The sequence below is a fragment of the Trachypithecus francoisi genome, unplaced genomic scaffold, assembly GCF_009764315.1.
Source record: "Trachypithecus francoisi isolate TF-2019V2 unplaced genomic scaffold, Tfra_2.0 Lachesis_group3, whole genome shotgun sequence".
In the NCBI taxonomy this organism is placed as follows: domain Eukaryota; kingdom Metazoa; phylum Chordata; class Mammalia; order Primates; family Cercopithecidae; genus Trachypithecus; species Trachypithecus francoisi.
The window spans coordinates 147414269-147431896 of record NW_022681468.1 but is presented as its reverse complement, the minus strand read 5'-3'; the positions used below and the strand labels follow the sequence as shown (position 1 = coordinate 147431896).

The window sequence follows — 17628 nt, the reverse complement described above, 5'->3', positions numbered from 1 at the left end:
CTCAGAGGGGAAAAAAAAAAAAACAACATTCTGTATTAAAAAAAGAAATTTTTTTTGTTGATCTCAAAGCTTACTTTTTCTGGTTCCCTCAGGAACTAGAGTCTTATGCTGGGAATATGGATTTATGTTTCTGTGTGCATTTATGTATATCTGTCATCTATATATCTGTGTATCTGTTATCTCTATATAAACTCCCATTTGTTATTTTCTTTTTCTTTTCTTTCCTTTTTTTTAGCTTTTCAGAAAATAAAGTGCTAGACAGGGACTTAGGGAACTGACTTAGGGACAGAGAGATTTCCGTTTTTACATTTTTACCTTCCAATAAAGTAATAAAAGAGTAGCATTTAGCAAAGAGGGGATATTTTAGGGCCTGATACCAGAGAGATCCTAAACGTTCAACTTTGGTACCCCAACCTCTTCTAGGTGAAAGGTGGTCAAGCATAGTGATTAAAAAGTATGGTTTATTTCCCAGATTCATAATTTACTGGCCATAATCCTGGACAAATCCATTTGTATTTCTGTGCCTCAGTTATCTATAAAATGAGGATAATAATGATACCTGAGAGATGTTGTGAGAACTATATTAGGAAATAAATGCAAAGCACTTATAATAGTGCTTAGTAGATAAAAAGTGCTGTATAAGTGTTATCTGTTGTTATTATTGACTTCTCTGATGCCATATCAATAACTTATCAGCGGGCAAGATGGCTCATGCCTGTAATCCCACCACTTTGGGAGGTCGAGGCGAGTGGATCATCTGAGGTCAGGAGTTCGAGACCAGCTTGGCCAACATGACAAAACCCCATGTCTACTGAAAATACAAAAGTTAGCCGTGTGATGGCTTGCATCAGTAATCCCAGCTACTCGGGAGGCTGAGGGAGGAGGATCACTTGAACCCAGGAGGCAGAGGCTGCAGTGAGCCGAGATCATGCCACTGCACTCCAACCTGGGTGACAGAGCAAGACTGCATCGCAGGAAAAAAAAAAAAAAAAAAAAGACATCTGAATAAAATATGGCTTACATAATAACAGTGTATCAGGCTGGACGCAGTGGCTCATGCCTGTAATCCCAGCACTTTGGGAGGCTGAGGCGGGGGGATCACAAGGTCAGGAGTTCAAGACTGGCCTGACCAACATGACAAAACCCCATCTCTACTAAAAATACAAAAATTAGCCCCGTGTGGTGGTGGGCGCCTATAATCCCAACTACTCGAGAGGCTGAGGCAGGAGAATCACTTGAACCTGGGAGGTGGAGGTCGCAGTGTGCCAAGATCACGCCATTGCACTCCAGCCTGGTGACAGAGTGAGACTCTGTCTCAAAAAAAAAAAAAAAAAAAAAAAAAAAAAAAAAAAATTACAAGAAGGCCTTTAAGTGGACAAGAAAAAGAAAAAGCAGCCGGGCGCGGTGGCTCAAGCCTGTAATCCCAGCACTTTGGGAGGCCGAGACGGGCAGATCACGAGGTCAGGAGATCGAGACCATCCTGGCTAACATGGTGAAACCCCGTCTCTACTAAAAATACAAAAAATCTAGCCGGGCGAGGTGGCGGGCGCCTGTAGTCCCAGCTACTCCGGAGGCTGAGGCAGGAGAATGGCGTAAACCCTGGAGGCGGAGCTTGCAGTGAGCTGAGATCCGGCCACTGCACTCCAGCCTGGGCAACAGAGCAAGACTCTGTCTCAAAAAAAAAAAAAGAAAAAGCAGTTCAGTAGAAAAACAGTCAAAGGATATAAATAGGCACTTCACAGGAGACCAAAACCAAATGGCCCAAAAAATGAATGATGAGCTCAAACTGGTTACGGTAGTAACAAGATACAAGTTTGTTTCCTTTAAACTAGGGAACAGTGAAAAAGAACAGTGATGCTGATTGCTGGTGGGAAAGGTGGGAAAAGGGCCCATACATTTTCAACGGAAGTAGAAAATTGTTATAGCTTTTGGGAAAGCCATCTGGCAATATGTATTAAATATTTTACCCTTTGACCTAGGGGTCCCACACCTGACACTTACTCTATAAAAATAAAAACACCAGGCTGGGCACGGTGGCTCACGCCTGTAATCCCAGCACTTTGGGAGGCCGAGGCGGGCAGATCATGTGGTCAGGACTTTGAGACCAGCCTGGCCAGCATGGTGAAACCCTGTCTCTACTAAAAATACAAAAATCAGCCAGGCATGGTGGTGGGCACCTGTAATCCCAGCTACTTGGGAGGCTGAGGCAGGAGAATCCCTTGAACACGGGAGGCGGAGGTTGCAGTGAGCTGAGATCGTGTCACTGCACTCCAGCCTAGGAGACAGAGTGAGACTCCGTCTCAAAAAAAAAAAAAGCAAAAAACAAAACAAAACCCCCAAAACCAAAAACAAAAAAACCACAGTTCATCAGGATATATAGTCAAGGATTTTTTTTTTTTTTTTTTTTTTTTAAAGAGTCCTGCTCTGTCGTCCAGGCTGGAGTGCAGGGATGCCATCTTGGCTCACTGCAATCTCTGTAGCCTGGGTTCAAGTGATTCCCCTGCCTCAACCTCCTGAGTAGCTAGGAGTATAGGCACCCGCCATCCTGCCAGCTAATTTTTTTGTGTTTTCAGTAGAGACACGGTTTTACCATATTGGCCAGTCTGGTCTCAAACTCCTGCCCTCAAGTGATCTGCCCACCTCTGCCTCCCAAAGTGCTGGCATTATAGGCATGAGCCACCACGCCCAGCCATGGTCAAGGATGTTTACTGGTAACATTGTTAGTAAGGATGAGATGGTAGAAACAAAGTCGATTGCTCATAATTGTTCAATCAGTTTTGGTGTATTCATAGGAGGAAATACATTGCAGCTTCCTTGGAAGAATTTCCATGAGATGGTATTAACTGAAAAAAACAAAGAATATGATAACATTCCATTCTTTTTAGTTAAAGAATTATTTAATAACATCCCATTTTTTAAAAGAAGTAACTAAAACCCATATATATATATAAAATATATACATATATATATATAAATGTGTGTGTTTATAATTATGACTCTGGGAGGAACAAGAAAGGATGCCTGATGTTAACATGTTACCTGGGAGTGAGGATTAACATAGGAGGAAAGAGAGAAGGGAGATGAAAAGGGGATTAAAAAAAAAAGAAAGAAAAGGAAAGGAGATAAAGCGTTCCCACCTCAGCATGAATGCTGTCTCAATTATTTTAAATAGTATTTTGCGTAACTGTGGCTGTATGTGTACACATGAAAAAGAAGAGTTATATGCATAGCTAATAGATCCGGTCTTTATGTCCATGATGTATTATGTGATAAAAAGCAGGTTGATGTATATTGTATGTATCTATTTCAGTAAAAATAAAGCAAAGACCACAAAAATCCTTGTATATGTGGAGAAAGGTACGTAAGGAAACACATCAGGCCTCTATTTGAGTACTTCAATGAGTAGGATTGGGGTGAGCTTTTTCTCAGACCTTGTGTTTTTTTTTTTCACTTGGTACAAGAAGTGAGCATTGTTTATAATTTGAAAAACAGCAAAGAAAAAATGTGATTGTGTTCTACTCATTTAATAATGGCCATGTGGGTGAAACTTGTGCAAAGGAAAAGGTTAATATATGCAATGAAAAGGTTAACAAATGGGCAAAAAGACTCCAAAAACGATTAACAAATGGGAGTGGGATCAGATTTTATTACTTTTGGCCAAAGGCCATTACAAAATATTAGTGAGACTGTTATTCAGAAATACTAAAGGGGAGACATGGTAAAGTTTCTTCCACTGTAAAGTGAAACAACGGGAAGTAAGGAACCTTGAACAATTTTAAATTGTAGAGTAATAGCTTAGTGTTCAACAGATAAGATTTGCCTTTCCTGATAACTCTGCCAACAGAGTTATTTTATTAGTGGCAGAATATTACAGTGGCTGAGAGCAAGAGCTTTGTTTAGAAGTACGTTCTACTAGCTGTGTGCCTTCAGTTTTCTCATATGAAAGTTACAGAATAACGGTAACTACTTCATAAATGTATCGTAAGGATTAAATGAGTTAATCTTTAAGGTGCTAAGGAAGTAATCTAATACAAAATAATTCCTTAGCTAAGTGTTATTAGCTATATGGATCTAAAATGCTAGTTTTGAATAGAACACTCCAATGAAGTATTCATTGTGTAGAAGAATCCTAACAGTTCACCTTAAACAGTAAGAGCAGTGCCCAGCACAGTATTTTGCTTTAGTACGTGCTTTACAAATACTGGTGGAATAAATAATTTTCATTCCTTTCACATAATTTTATTAGAGTGTCTGATTAGATTAACATTATTTCACATATGTTGATTAATATAGAATTTCAGAAATTAATGTCAGTCAAATTAATGTTTGACTTCAGAAAATTAGGAGGAAAAGAACATTTATAGGGTGATAACTATTACCTATAATATTTTTTTTTTCTTTGGAGACAGAGTTTTGCTCTTGTTGCCCAGGCTGGAGTGCAGTGGCATGATCTTGGCTCATTGCAACCTCCTCCTCCCGGGTTCAGGGGATTCTTCTGCCTCAGTCTCCCGAGTAGCTGGGACTAAGTGATAATAGTTATCATCCTAGTTGGGATTAGATTCAAGAATGAAAGAGACTCCTGTGTACATAAATATACACAGCTTTCAATGGGGGAATGTGAGTATACTAACTTGTACTTTCAGCAGTCATTACACATGATCACAACTTTATATAGAAAAGGAATCTAAACAATTTTGTTTATTGTACTACCATTTGATTTTTAAATTCTCTTTCACTGTTGTTTTCATTCCTTCGTTTTTGTTTAAATTTTTACTTTGTTCTTTTCTTTTCTTTTTTAGAGACATGGTCTTGCTCTTTTGTTCAGGCTGGAGTGCAGTGGCACGATTACAGCTCACTGCAGCCTCAACCTCCCAGGCTCAAGCGATACTTCCACCTCAACCTCAGCCTCCAGAGTAGCTGGGACTGCCAGCAAGCACTATCACACTGTGCTGATTTTTTTATTTTTTGTACATACGGGGTCCTACTATCTTATTGAGGTTAGTCTCAAACTCCTGGGCTCAAGTGATCCTCCTGCCTGGCCTCTCAAAGTGCTGGGATTATAGGCATGAGCCACCATGCCTGGCCCATTCCTTCCTTTAGTACACACTTTATGTGTTTAGTAGTATACTTTTATTATGTATTTCTTTAATTTACACTTTATTTGCTATTTATTTATTATGTACAGGGCCTTGCTGTCTCCCAGGCTGGAGTGCAGTGGTGTGATCATAGCTCACTGCATTCTTGACCTCCTGAGCTCAATTGATCCTCTTGCCTCAGCCTCCTGAGTAGCTGGGAGTACAGGTGTGCGCCACCACACCTGGCTAATTTTTGTATTTTTTTGTAGAGGTGGGGTCTCCCTATGTTGCCCAGGCTGGTTGTGAACTCCTGTGTTCAAGTGATCCTCCTGCTTCAGTCTCCCAAAGTGCTAGGATTACAGGCATGAGCTGCCACACCCAGCCACTATACACTTATTTGAGTTGATTTTGGTGATTTATATTGGGCTAGATAATCATCCATTTCATCTCGGTTTCCAAATTTATGGTGCTAGAATATATCACTATGCATATGCATGAATGTCCTCTTCTAATTTAAAATATACTTGGAAAAAGTTGTCTTTTTTTATTTTTATTTTTTATTTATTTTTTTGAGATGGAGTCTTGCTCTGTTGCCAGGCTGGAAAGCAGTGGCTTGATCTTGGCTCACTGCAACCTCCGCCTCCTGGGTTCAAGCGTTTCTCCTGATGCAGCCTGGGACTACAGGAGTGCACCAGCACGCCCGGCTAATTTTTGTATTTTTAGTAGAGACGGGGTTTCACCATGTTGGCCAGGATGGTCTCCATCTCTTGACCTTGTGATCCACCTGCCTCGGCCTTTCAAAGTGCTGGGATTACAGGTGTGAGCCACCACGCCCATCCAACAGTTTTGTCTTTTATATATGGTTCTTTTTTCTTGTCCCCAGATATATTTTTTTAATCTTTCCCCATCTTAATCTGGCATTATCTGTTTCATTGTCTTTCCAAAGAAATTGCTTTTGTAAATATTTATTCTTTATAATACATTTTGTTTTCTAGTCTGTTAATTTCAGTTTTTACTCTTTTATTTCAGTTTTTGCTCTTTAATTTCACTCTTCCTAATTTTGTTGAATTTTTAAAAATTTAAATTTACATATGGTAAAGTTTAGTTTTTTTGTGTACAGTTCCATGAATATTTACACATGCATAGATTATTGTAATCACCACAGACAGGACACAGGATAATTTGAACAACTCCAGGAATTCCCAAGTGCTGCCCTTTTGTATTCACACTATCCTCCCACCCTAACCCCTGGCAACCACTGGTATGCTTTTGTTCCTATAGTTTTGCTTTTTCCAGAATCTCATACATGGACTTACTGTAGTATGTAAACTTTTAAGACTGGATTTTCAGCCTGGGCAACAAAGTAAGACATCTCTACAAAAAATTAAAAAAAAAAAAAGCTGGGCATGGTGGCACACATCTGTAGTCCCAGCTACTTGAGAGGCTGAGGTGGAAGGGGAGGGGTTTTAGGCTGCAGTGAGCCATGATTGTGCCACTGCACTCCAGCCTGGGTGAGAGAGCAAGACCCTGCCTTAAAAAAACCGTTTTAAAAGACTGGATTTTTTCACTTATAATAATACATTTGAGATCCATCCATGTTGTTGTGTGTATCAAAGAGTTTGTTTCTTTTTATTGCTAAATAGTATTCCACTGTGTAGATATACCACAGTTGGTTTATCCATTCACTCAAGCCAGCAGTCCCCAACCTTTCTGGCACCAGGACCGACTTTTGTGGAAGACAGTTTTTCTACAGACCAGGTCAGGGTGGGGGGATGGTTTCAGGATGACTCAAGCACATTACATTTATTGTGTGCTTTATTTCTATGGTTATGTTGTAATATATAATGAAATAATTATGCAACTTACCATAATGTAGAGCCAGTGGGAGCCCTTAGCTTTTTTTCCTGCAAGTCGATGGTCCCATCTGGGGGTGACAGGGACAGTGACAGATCATTAGGCATTAGATTCTCATGTGGAGGCCGGGCGCAGGGACTCACGCCTGTAATCCCAGCACTTTGGGAGGCCGAGGAGGGAAGATCACCCGAGGTCAGGAGTTTGAGACCAGCCTGACCAACATGGCGAAACCCCATCTCTACTAAAAAATACAGAAATTAGCCTGGCATGCTTGGGAAGCTGAGGCAGGAGAATCCCTTGAACCTGGGAGGCGGAGCTTGCAGTGAGCCAAGATCGCGCCACTGCACTCCAGCCTGGGTGACAGAGCAAGACTGTCTCAAAAAAAAAAATTCTCGGCCGGGCGCGGTGGCTCAAGCCTGTAATCCCAGCACTTTGGGAGGCCGAGACGGGCGGATCACGAGGTCAGGAGATCGAGATCATCCTGGCTAACACGGTGAAACCCCGTCTCTACTAAAAAAATACAAAAAATTAGCCGGGCGAGATGGCGGGCGCCTGTAGTCCCAGCTACTCGGGAGGCTGAGGCGAGAGAATGGGTAAACCCGGGAGGCGGAGCTTGCAGTGAGCTGAGATCCAGCCACTGCACTCCAGCCTGGGCGACAGAGCGAGACTCCGTCTCAAAAAAAAAAAAAAAAATTCTCATAAGGAACATGCTACCTAGAACCCTTGCAGGCACCTGTATGCTTTAATAGGATTCACACTCTTGTGAAAATCGAACGCCTCCGCTGATCTGACAGGAGGTGGAGCTCAGGCAGTAAAGTGAGGAATCGGGGAGTGGCTGTAAATACAGATGAAGTTTGACTGGCTCCTTGCCTGCCTGCCCACCACTCACCTCCTGCTGTATGGCCTCGTTCCTGGTTGGGGACCCCTGACTCAAGCTCTGCCCAATTTCTTTTGGTTTATTTTGCTTTTGTCCCCTCTCATTCCTTAAAATGAATATACTGTTGTACTAATTAATGGCTAACTTGCCCTAAGGCTTGAGGTTGGGGTTGAATAAACGATAGGCCTTTATTCAGATCAGCAGGAGGTATTTTCCTCCAGTAGAATTGTCTTGGTCTGGCATCTTTTAACTTAAAGTTAAGCTTCTCTTAAGCTGGTTTCTCTTCATCGTTCTCCTTCCGGAAAGGTGACCACTTCTTTCCCTTGATCCTTTGGGCCCAGGGGCGGTACATTTTCACTTTTGTTGGTTCTAGGTTACTGGATTATTTTTGTAGTTTCCTGCTCCTCACTGTTGACCTAAAAGGAAAAAGCTGAGGCAAAATAAGCAGAAAGTTTATTTGGGCCAAGCTTGAGCATTGCAACCTGGGAGCAGAGCTTCAAGTTGCCCTGAATATACACTCCAATTAGCAGTTATAAGCAGATTTTTTTTTTCTCCGAGATTCTGTCTCTACAGAAAATTAAAAAATTAGCTGGGCATGGTGGCTTGCACCTGTATTCCCAGCTACTCCAGAGGCTGAGGCAGGAGGGTTGTTTGAACCTGGGAGGTCAAGGCTGCAGTGAGCTGTGATCCCACCACTGTACTCCAGCCTGAGTAACAGAGTGAGACCTGTCTCAAAAAAAAAAAAAAAAAAAGTTTCAGGAAATTTAAGTGTTAATTGCCACCATCTAATCCTTAGACTTCATTCAGGTTTCACTGATTGTCCTAGTAAGATCCTTACAGAAAAGATCAAGTTCAGCATCACTTGTTGCATTTAGTTATCTTAACTTTAGTCTAATTCAGTCTGGAATAGGTCCTCAGTTTTTCCCTGATGTTCATGATCTTAGCACTTATGAAAATTACAGGCCAATTATTTTGTAGAATGTCCCTTTTATTTTATTTTATTTTATTTTGGAGGCAGAGTTTCCCTGTGTCACCCAGGCTCCAGTGCAGTGGTACAATCTTGGCTCACTGCAGCCTCCACCTCTGAGGTTCCAGCAGTTCTCCTGCCTCAGCTTCCTGTGTAGCTGGGATTACAGGCATGTGCCACTACACCTGGCTAATTTTGTGTTTTTAGTAGAGATGGGGTTTCACCATGTTGGCCAGGCTGGTCTCGAACTCCTGACCTTAAGTTGTCCACCTGCCTCAGCCTCCCAAAGTGCTGGGATTACAAGGATGAGCCACCACACTTGGTTTTAATGTCCCTTCATTTGGATTGTCCAGTGTCTCCTCATGATTACATTCAGATTATGTATCCTTGATAGCAGTATCACTGAGTTTACTTTGATTGCTTGATTAAGGTGGTGTCTGCCAGATTTTTTTTTCACTGTAAAGTTACTCTTTCTCTTCTTTGTAATTAATAAATATTTTGTAGGAAGTACTTTGAAACTATGTATTCTAGCCCTCATCAGACTTTCAAATTATTTGTATCTGTGATTCATGGTTATATTATATATTATATCTTTCATTCATGGTTTCCCATTTTATACAGTGGATTATAACCTGTTGCTATCATTGCTTATTGTGTTAAAAGAAAAATTTTAGACAAATTTGACAGAGCTTAATTGAGCAAAGAAGAATTTACAAATAAGGCAGCCCCTGGAACTACAATAGGTTCAGATAGAGCCTGAGGCTACCATATGGTTGGATAACATTTATGGACAGAAAAAGGAAAGTGACATACAGAAAACAGGGGTAAGGTACAGAAACAGCTGGATTGGTTACAGCTCATTTGCTTTATCTGAACACAGTTTGAACAGTTGGCTGTATGTGATTGGTTGAAACTTGGCTACTTGTTACGAAAGTAGGTTATAGTATGTTTATACATTTAGTTAGGTTATAATCACTATGTATGGAGAAACCTTTGGTCCACACTTAAAATCTGTAAGGAGACAGCTTTAGGCTAAACTTAACAATTGTGATGCTCAAATTGTTGCTGTTAGTGGAAAATGGTATTTAGAAACCAAGTTCTGGGTGCTAGATGTGATCATTTCTGTTGGGTTATTACTGTTTTCAGGTCCTTTCAGTAATGTTAGACAAAGCTAGGGAATATATATTTGCATATACATTTTCATATATACACATATATATATAGTTCTTATCAATCTATATTGAAGCCTATGAGTTCTCACTGATTCTGATCTAATACCATGCAATTCATTCTTTTTTGTTTGTTTCCTTAACTCTATGTTAAAGCAAAAGAATTCATTCTTGCTTTCTTCCTCTCCTAATTTATAACTCCTTTATCTGATGATGAGGCTGGCTGTGGTGGTGTGCAACTGTAGTCCTAGCTACTTGGAGGCCAAGGCAGGAGGACGCTTGAGCCCAGGAGTTCAAAGCTGTAGTGGGCTATGATTGTACCACTGCAGTCCAGCCTGAGACACGAGTGAGACCCTGTCTCTTAAAAGCAAAAAACAATAATGAAAAATGAAAGCTAAGTTTCTCATTATCACCTGTAGCTTTCTCTCTCTCTCTCTCTCTTTTTTTTTTTTTCTAGAGACAGCGTCTCACTTTGTTGCTTACCCTGGAGTGCAGCTGCATAATCATAGCTCATTGCAACCTTGAACTCCTGGGCTTAAGTGATCCTCCCACCTCAGACTCTTGAATAGCTGGAACTTCAGGCATGAGCCACTGCCCAGTGGATGTCTCTCTGTTTTGGATCCATATTTCCTTATTCAAATAAAAGTAACTTGAATGAAGGGTTGGGGCAAAGAGATTTGTTTGAGTGTTTCTGTGGTTACTTGCCTGGGTATCTGTTGTTCCTGAGGCAGGAGATCTTTAGTTCTAACCATGAACTTTCCAAGGTTGACAGCCAGGTATTAAGAGCTGACAAATGGAAGTACAAAGATTTTTCAGAGGGAGTAATGTGACATGGTTGTTCTGCTGTTTTATCCAGAGCTCTGATGTTCTAAGGATTGAAATGATAAGGATACATTTTATATTTTATGGTGATACAGTCCTAGGGTCAACCTCACTTAAGAGAGAAGGCCTTTATCTGGGGACATTATGTGGGGCTTCAAGGTAGGGACCACTCTCAAAGTGAGCTTTGAAATAAGTAAGTATAGCTTAAGATGCAGATCAGGGCTGGGCGTGGTAGCTCACGCCTGTAATCCCAGCACTTTGGCAGGCAGAGGCAGGTGGATCACCTGAGGTCGGGAGTTCGAGACCAGCTAGACCAACATGGGAAACCCTGTCTCTACTAAAAATACAAAAATTAGCTGGGCATGGTGGCACATGCCTGTAATCCCAGCTACCTGGGAGGCTGAGACAGGAGAATCACTTGAACCCGGGAGGCAGAGGTTGTGGTGAACTGAGATCGTGCCATTGCACTCCAGCCTGGGCAACAAGAGTGAAACTGTCTACAAAAAAAAAAAAGATGCAGATCAAATGCCAACTCTGCTATGAATATTTCCCTCACTACCTCAGGTCACAGTCATTTTCCTTTCTCCAAATGTAATATTTATGTCTACTCTTTATTCATATTTTACTGTATACTGGTATTGAACTGTTTACTGACTCTATGGTCTGTCTCTCCAACTACATGATAAGTTTGTTGTGGACTGAAGACAGTGTTTAAAAGGTTTTTCAAACCTCTCTCAATGTCCTATGTGGTGCTGGGTTCCCGTTAGGAACTCAATAAATACTTTCTTCCAAGGTTAAAAGAATTCTAGTTCTGGGACTTGAATGTTTCAAGACTCATTCCTTTCAAAATAATGACTCTTCTTTCTTTCCATTGGGTATGGCATAGATTTCATTTGGCTTTGTTCGTGTTTACCTGCATTTCAAAATTTCTGTTGTAGTCTCTCCCTCCTTTTGTTTTTTGGGAACTGTTTAAATACCAATTTCCATGGTATGCCTTGCATGGATAAATATAGAACGTGGATGAACATGGGAAATAAATCTCTCTGTAATTCACAGCATAAAATGGAGAAGGCAAATAGAAAATCTAGACTCATTTGTCAAAGTTACATATAGGCTGTTGCCTAGGAAAATCTGCAATTTTTCAAGGATAGTATCTGCTCCACACTTGGGCCAGGGCCCAAATTATGTTAGTTAAACTCCTAGCTAGGCTTACAATGGTAATAGATGCATTTATAAACATTTATATTGGGTAGAGACCCAAAGATGAATGACTTGTAGTGGGATTGAAGGAACAGCCCAGAATTTAGCTGACATTTATGAAGAGTGGACAGTATTTCCTGAAACTGGGGTTATGTTTGCAAAGCTGGCACAGATGACGCTTTCCCTTCTTAGATTGTTCACACTTTGGGTACTGCCAAGTGGACAGTGGCTTATGTAAGGCTTGGGTGCCTTGTGAGTGGAGCTATAGCATGCTTTCCCACTTGGGAAATTAAATAGAAAATTTTAATTATTAAAATGAAAAGTATTAAGTTGCCTGAGCATAAACAGAAAAACACTATGTCTCTAATATAACAAAACAAGGTTCAGCTTAGTGTCCTCATTATATTCAAGTATTCTTTTTTTTTTTTTTTTTTTGAGACGGAGTCTTGCTCTGTCGCCCAGGCTGGAGTGCAGTGGCCGGATCTCAGCCCACTGCAAGCTCCGCCTCCTGGGTTTACGCCATTCTCCTGCCTCACTCTCCCGAGTAGCTGGGACTACAGGCACCCACCACCGCGCCTGGCTAGTTTTTTTTGTATTTTTTAGTAGAGACAGGGTTTCACCATGTTAGCGAGGATGGTCTCGATCTCCTGACCTCGTGATCTGCCCGTCTTGGCCTCCCAAAGTGCCGGGATTATAGGCTTGAGCCACTGCGCCCGGCCTCAAGTATTCTTAATTACTGTATTTACAACAGAATTTAAGACCTTGAAGGAATGTTAGATATATCATCTAGAACTAGAACACAAGTCTGAAAGAGTTATTTCAACACCAAATGTTAAGAATGTATTATCTCCAAACAGGGACAATTTGACTGCTTCTTTTCCTAACTGAATACCCTTTATTTCTTTCTCTTGCCTGATTGCCCTAGCCAGAACTTCCAACACTATATTGAATAGGAGTGGTGAGAGAGGGCATCCCTGTCTTGTGCCAGTTTTCAAAGGGAATGCTTCCAGTTTTTGCCCATTCAGTATGATATTGGCTGTGGGTTTGTCATAAATAGCTCTTATTATTTTGAGATACGTTCCATGAATACCAAATTTATTGAGAGTTTTTAGCACGAAGGGCTGTTGAATTTTGTCAAAGGCCTTTTCTGCATCTATTGAGATAATCATGTGGTTTTTGTCTTTGGTTCTGTATATATGCTGGATTACGTTTATTGATTTGCGTATGTTGAACCAGCCTTGCATCCCAGGGATATTTAGAAAGCCCCATCGTCTCAGGCCCAAATCTCCTTAAGCTGGTAAGCAACTTCAGCAAAGTCTCAGGATACAAAATCAATGTGCAAAAATCACAAGCATTCCTATACACCAGTAACGGACAGAGAGCCAAATCAGAATGAACTCCCATTCGCGATAGCTTCAAAGAGAATAAAATACCTAGGAATCCAGCTTACAAGGGATGTAAAGGACCTCTTCATGGAGAACTACAAACCACTGCTCAGTGAAATAAAAGAGGACACAAACAAATGGAAGAACATTCCACGCTCATAGATAGGAAGAATCAATATTGTGAAAATGGCCATACTGCCCAAGGTAATTTATAGATTCAATGCCATCCCCATTAAGCTACCAATGATTTTCTTCACAGAATTGGAAAAAACTGCTTTAAAGTTCATATGGAACCAAAAAAGAGCCCACATTGCCAAGACAATGCTAAGCCAAAAGAACAAAGCTGGAGGCATCATGCTACTTCGAACTATACTACAAGGCTACAGTAACCAAAACTGCATGTTTTGCTACTGGTACCAAAATCAGAGATATAGACCAATGGAACAGAACAGAGCCCTCAGAAATAATACCACACATCTACAGCCGTCTGATCTTTGACAAACCTGACAAAAACAAGACATGGGGAAAGGATTCCCTATTTAATTAATAGTACTGGGAAAATTGGCTAGCCATAAGTAGAAAGCTGAAACTGGATCCTTTCCTTACTCCTTACACAAAAATTAATTCAAAATGGATTAGAGACTTAAATGTTAGACCTAAAACCATAAAAACCCTAGAAGAAAACCTAGGTAATACCATTCAGGACTTAGGCGTGGGCAAGGACTTCATGTCTAAAACACCAAAAGCAATGGCAACAAAAGCCAAAATTGACAAATGGGATCTAATTGAACTAAAGAGCTTCTGCACAGTAAAAGAAACTACCATCAGAGTGAACAGGCAACCTACAGAATGGGAGAAAATTTTTGCAATCTACTCATCTGACAAAGGGCTAATATCCAGAACCTACAAAGAACTCAAACAGATTTACAAGAAAAAAAACCCCATCAAAAAGTGGGCAAAGAGTATGAACAGACACTTCTCAAAAGAAGACATTCATGCAGCCAACAGACACATAAAAAAATGCTCATCATCACTCGCCATCAGAGAAATGCAAATCAAAACCACAATGAGATACCATCTCACACCAAGTAGAATGGAAATCATTTAAAAATCAGGAAACAACAGGTGCTGGAGAGGATGTGGAGAAATAGGAACACTTTTACACTGTTGTTGGGACTGTAAACTAGTTCATCCATTGTAGAAAACAGTGTGGCAGTTCCTCAAGGATCTAGAACTAGAAATACCATTTGACCCAACCATCCCATTACTGGGTATATACCCAAAGGATTATAAATCATGCTGCTATAAAGACAGATGCACACGTATGTTTTTTGCGGCACTATTCACAATAGCAAAGACTTGGAATCAACCCAAATGTCCATCTGTGACAGACTGGATTAAGAAAATGTGGCACATATACACCATGGAATACTATGCAGCCATAAAAAGGATGAATTTGTGTCCTTTGTAGGGACATGGATGCAGCTGGAAACCATCATTCTCAGCAAACTATCGCAAGAACAGAAAACCAAAAACTGCATGTTCTCACTCATAGGTGGGAATTGAACAATGAGATCACTTGGACACAGGAGGGGGAATATCACACACCAGGGCCTATTGTGGGGAGAGGGGAAGGGATAGCATTAAGAGATATACCTAATGTAAATGACGAGTTAATGGGTGCAGCACACCAATATGGCAGATGTATACATATGTAACAAACCTGCACGTTATGCACATGTACCCTAGAACTTAAAGTATATATATACATAAAAAAAGTCTATTATCTCTGAATAGTGGGATCATTTTTGTTTCTCACCATTTTCTGTTGTCTTTTTTTTTTGGAGAGAGAATCTCCCTCTGTTATCTAGGCTGGAGTGCAGTGACATAATCTCGGCTCGCTGCAACCTCCGCCTCCCAGGTTCAAGTGATTCTTCTGCCCCAGCCTCCCAAGTAGCTGGGACTATAGGCATGTGTCACCACACCCAGCTAATTTTTTGTATTTTTCATAGAGACAGGGTTTCACCATGTTGGCCAGACTGGTCTTGAACTCCTGACCTCAGGTGATTCACTTGCCCTGGCCTCCCTAAGTTCTGGGTTTACAGGCATGAGCTACCATGCCCGGCCTGTCTTTTTTTTTTTCTTTGTTTCTTTGAACATAATTATTTATATAATAAAACATAAGAATAATTCTCATAGTGAATACACAAATACCCTTGTCAGTAAAGATGTTATCTGTTACTGCATTTAGTAGCAATTTTTCTAAAACGGAATAAAGTTTTCTAATATAATTCTTTTATTTTAACAATGGAGTTACAGACCCATAGAGATAAGTAATATTTAAAATGCATTTAAACAGAATACATCATAAACATTTAAAGTTATTTTCTTTTTTGTTTGAGACAGTCTCAATCTGTCACCCAGGCTGGAGTGTGGTGGCACAGTCTTGGCCCACTGCAACCTCTGCATTCCAGGTTCAAATGGTTCTCCTGCCTCAGTCTCCCAAGTAGCTGGAATTACAGGTGTGCACTACCACAACCAGCTTAATTTTTGTATTTTTAGTAGAGATGGGGTTTCACCATCTTGGCCAGGCTAGTCTCATATTTCTGACCTCAAGTGGTCCACCCAGCTCAGCCTCCCAAAGTGCTGAGATTACAGGCGTGAGCCACCACCACCAGCCTTAAAGCTATTTTCTGTTTTTGGAGACAGAGGCTTACTCTGTCTCCCAGGCTAGAGTGCAGTGGCGCGATCTTGGCTCACTGCAACCTCCACCTCCTGGGCTCAAGCAGTTCTCTTGTCTCAGCCTCCCAAGTAGCTGGAATTACAGACACATGCCACCACTCCCGGCTAATTTTTGTATTTTAGTAGAGGTGGGGTTTCACCATATTGGCCAGGCTGGTCTTGAACTCCTGACCTCAGGTGAGCCGCCTGCCTTGGCCTCCCAAAGTGCTGGGTTTACAGGTGTGAGCCACCATGCCCGGCTGTTATTTTCTTTTCTTTTTTTTTTTTTTTTTTTGAGACGGAGTCTCGCTCTGTCGCCCAGGCTGGAGTGCAGTGGCCGGATCTCAGCTCACTGCAAGCTCCACCTCCCGGGTTTACGCCATTCTCCTGCCTCAGCCTCCCGTGTAGCTGGGACTACAGGTGCCCGCCACCTCGCCCGGCTAGTTTTTTGTAGTTTTTAGTAGAGACAGGGTCTCACCGGATTAGCCAGGATGGTCTCGATCTCCTGAACTTGTGATCCACCCGTCTCGGCCTCCCAAAGTGCTGGGATTATAGGCTTGAGCCACCGCGGCCAGCCCCGGCTGTTATTTTCTTCCTTTTTTTTTTTTTTGGTAGATTAACAAAAACTAATGAAGAATTTCTTTTCTGTGTGAAAATTTTAGTTTTTAATAGCAATTTCAGTTTGTAATAGACATGCATGAAACTTTTCTGTGGGAAGGTATTAAGGGCTGAGGACTACATGTATTTTGTTGGATAAGTAACCTCCCTCTCAGTGGAATGATTTTCATATTTATTAAAAGAAAAAGAAAGACACCAAGCCCTAACAAAACCTTCAAGATACGAGGAAAGAGTTTTAGTTATTATTATTTCATTTATTTATTTATTTTTTGAGACCGAGCCTAGTTCTGTTGCCCAGGCTGGGGCACAATGGTGCAATATCGGCTCACTGCAGCCTCTGCCTCCCAAGTTCGAGCTATTCTCCTGCCTCAGCTTCCCAAATAACTGGCATTACAGGCACCTGCCACCGTGCCTGGCTAATTGTTGTATTTTTTAGTAGAGACAGGGTTTCACCATGTTGGCCAGGCTGGTCTCTGAACTCCTGACCTCAAGTGATTTTCCCACATCAGCCTCCCAAAGCGCTGGGATTACAGGCATGAGCCACCACACCTGGCAAGAGTTTTAATTATTTCTTTTCTTCTTCTTCTTTTTTTTTTTTTTTGGTGGCCTGGGAAAGAGTTTCACTCTTGTTGCCCGGGCTGGAGCGTAGTGACGCGATTTCGGCTCACTGCAGCCTCCACCTCCCGGGTTCAAATGATTCTCTTGTCTCAGCCTCCTGAGTAGCTAGGAGTACAGGCACGTGCCACCATGCTCGGCTAATTTTGTATTTTTTAAAGTAGAGATGGGGTTTCTCCATGTTGGTCAGGCTGGTCTCAAACTCCTGACTCCAGGTGATTGCGCCGCCTCGGCCTCCCAAAGTGCTGAGATTACAGGTGTGAGCCACCGTGCCTGGCCATCTTTTCTTTAATTTAATGGTTTATGAGAGGGTTTTTGATACCAA

At 41.3% G+C, this 17628-nt stretch overlaps 1 protein-coding gene across 6 annotated transcripts in view; it reads left to right on the top strand.

Annotated features, from left to right (window-relative positions):
- STARD9 (StAR related lipid transfer domain containing 9) overlaps positions 1-17628 on the top strand; it is a 159949-nt gene that overhangs the window by 44326 nt on the left and 97995 nt on the right. The gene's annotated exons all lie outside the window — the stretch shown is intronic.